The sequence below is a fragment of the Mandrillus leucophaeus genome, unplaced genomic scaffold (genome assembly GCF_000951045.1).
Source record: "Mandrillus leucophaeus isolate KB7577 unplaced genomic scaffold, Mleu.le_1.0 Scaffold2194, whole genome shotgun sequence".
NCBI classification, from domain to species: Eukaryota; Metazoa; Chordata; class Mammalia; order Primates; family Cercopithecidae; genus Mandrillus; species Mandrillus leucophaeus.
Genome location: NW_012102248.1, coordinates 9,899 through 13,098, shown reverse-complemented (window position 1 = coordinate 13,098; position 3,200 = coordinate 9,899). Strand labels below are relative to the sequence as shown.

Below are 3,200 nucleotides of genomic sequence, written 5' to 3'. Positions count from 1 at the left end.
CTAGGATTACAGGTGTGAGCCACCGCGCCTGGCTGCTTTTTTCCTTTTCAGTCAACATACTATTTAGAGGGTGCAGTCTCTTTGAGTGGATCTCTTCTTTGGTTTTACTCTGCTTGCTGTAACACCCAAGAATGCAGAGACAGGTGGATCCCACCTAGAACCTGCATGTAAGAACTGGCCACCATCTGGGATTTACAAAACAGGGCTAAACTAAAGATTGAGAATGTACAGAAAACCCATAGGAGACATTTTCTTCATAGTGAGATCAACATTGACATCTTAAAGTCACCCTTTCAGAATGTGTCCCTTTGAGCTTTCCAGATCTTGTCCAGTGACTTGCTGCAGGTAAGCGAGAGGCTTCGATGTATATAGAATCTGATGGCAGAATCTAAAAGTATAAACAAGCATCATTAAACCAAAATTAAAATTCTCAGGCCTTCCCAACCATCTGAATGGACCCTTCCTCTTGGCCAGGGCATTCCAAAGTGAACCTGAAAGACTAGCTCAGGCCATGACAGGAATTGGGGATTAGACATGCTTCATTATGACCTCTTCCCTTTGGAATTCAGGAAAAGTCAACCAAGGTTAACATCAACACAGACCTTTAGTATGATAAGAAACGTTTACACTCTATTATTTTTGAAGACTGTGACCTGGAGGCTTCATCTGCATTATAAATCTGTGGTCTGCACAACCCCTTATCATGACCCAGACATTCGTTTATATTGATAATAACTCTTTCAACCAATTACCAATCAGAAAACTGTTAAATCTACCTGTAACATGAAAGCTCCAGTTTTGAGTTCTCCTGCGCTTACAGGCTGGCCCAGTGTATATCTTAAATGTATTTGATTAATGTCTCATGTCTCTCTAAAATATGCAAAACCAAGCTTCACCAAGACCACCTTGGGCACATGTTCTCCAGGTCTCCTGAGGGCTGTGTCACAGGCCATGGTCACTCTAATTTTGCTCAGAGTAAATCTATTCAAATGTTTTGTTTGTTTGTTTGTTTGTTTTTGAGACGGAGTCTCACTCTGTCGCCCAGGCTGGAGTGCAGTGGCCGGATCTCAACTCACTGCAAGCTCTGCCTCCCGAGTTCACGCCATTCTCCTGCCTCAGCCTCCCAAGTAGCTGGAACTACAGGCACCCACCACCGCGCCTGGCTAATGTTTTGTGTTTTTAGTAGAGGTGGGGTTTCACCGTGTTAGCCAGGATGGTCTCGATCTCCTGACCTCGTGATCTGCCCGTCTCGGCCTCCCAAAGTGCTGGGATTACAGGCTTGAGCCACCGTGCCCGGCCCTATTCAAATGTTTTACAGAGTTTGACTCTTTTTTTTCATCACATCTTAGCAGTGAGAGGTCAATGCCATAAAATAATTAGAGCTTTGACCACAACTACATCTACCTGTAAAATGTGATACTAGAGTACAGTATTCTTGTCCTTCCTCTTTCCTAAGAACTAGCTAATTTGGATGGGTGATACCACATCTGGATCCAAGTTCTGGAGCTCCACTGGGACAATTCGATTTTCTATTTAGAGTCAGGTTAAGTGCCTCTTGCCTGGATCACCATGTGGCCGTAATCCCAGGGTCATTAGGAACCGTCTCACAATGACCTGTGTATCTGTGAGACATTTGAGGATGTCCTGTGCAGACTTGGACCAGGCTGACAAGAGTGTCTAATTCTTGTTCCATCTCAGAGTAAGATAAATGAGGCACCCAGTGTTTGTTTCTCTCCTCATGGAAGGAAGCTCCTTGGTTGGTATCCGGAGGAGAGTTTCTCCAGTTTCTTGGTATTTGGGTGAAAAACAAGGAGGAGGTCTGGAGACTAAAACTGATAAACCAATTACCTCCACCTCATATGCCATGAGAAAAATAGGTGAAGGAGTCATGGTCCCTACCATCTAGGAACTTTCAGTCTGGAGCAACTGGATAAATGGTAGAATTCAGCACCATGTGGTCAGTAGAATGAAGGGAGGTGTGCAGGGGACTTGGGCTTCATTGGCACCACATCCCTTATGCTGTTGTGACTTCTGATGTCACCACCTGAAGGGCTATTCATACACAGAAGAGTTGTGATGGTGGTTGTTGCTATTTCTAGTGTTTTTACCTTGCTAAAAACACATATTTAGCTTTTAATAAAATTGTCCTAGAGAACCCTAAGGGCTTTGGTTAAATTTCTTGGTATTATATGTTATAAAATAGACAAAGAGGTAGCTAAAATAGATTAAAATTACACAAACTCTTAGGCTTAGGAAAGAGAACTGGGAATACCCCAGGAGCTTTGAGAACATAATTCTACATAGGACCCTCTCCTTGCCCCAGCCCTGTCCAGATTCACCCTCTTCTGGGCCTCATCTAGTTCTGGAATCTCTCCTCACAAAACAGAGGAGATCAGAGTTTTGGGTGGTGGCTCCTGCTGCCTCTCCAGAACTTGTGCTCAAAGTTTCCTGAAACTCAAAAGTAGATAAATGGAATCAATTTACTGTATATTTTGGAGCCTTAATTTCTTTCTTTTTCATTGAAGCCAGGGCTTGTAGAGACATCCTACCCAGCAACCTGTGTTCTGTTTCTGCAGATCCAGTAGTTGCTCCACAAGTCACAAGAAAGTAAACACAAACATAACAATGAGAAATCTCTCTGAACTACACTTTACCCTTCCTTTCTGTATTCCTATCGGTCTATATTTATCTTTCATTCTATATGTTTTCTTTTCAAAATCAATGATGAGGAAACAGAAGAAGAAATAAAAATGCTGGGTCCTTCATCTAAATCCTAGAAATTATTGAACACTTAATACCCAACTCCCAGGCTGTTATGAGGATTAAGTCACATAATGTGGATTCCCAGAACAGTCCTCCTTAACATACTTCTGAGCACATATCATCTGCTTAATAAGCATTGCATTAGTGAATCTGTACGTGTTATTTTGCAAATGCAGACTGGCTCAGACATTGCTGTTTTTGCCTCCGTCTGTGAACCTTAAAATGCCATCAAAGAATGTGATCTTTCACGATGGAGATTTGTTGTCTTCATTTGGATCATATGTACTTGTGACAACAGTGCTGGGTGTAAGGGTCTCTGTGCTGTGCCTCCTTTCTTCAGCTGAGTGCTGCTAATAGGTCCAGGGGAACAACATCAGCATTGACAGGGGACCATTCATAGACCCTTTCAAAACCTGCAGAATCACATTACGTATGGT

At 42.7% G+C, this 3,200-nt stretch overlaps 1 pseudogene; it reads right to left on the bottom strand.

Moving 5' to 3' along the window:
• The window catches only part of LOC105540325, a 4,580-nt pseudogene extending 4,192 nt beyond the window's left edge, over positions 1 to 388 (bottom strand).
• Positions 389 to 3,200: the final 2,812 nt, after the last annotated feature.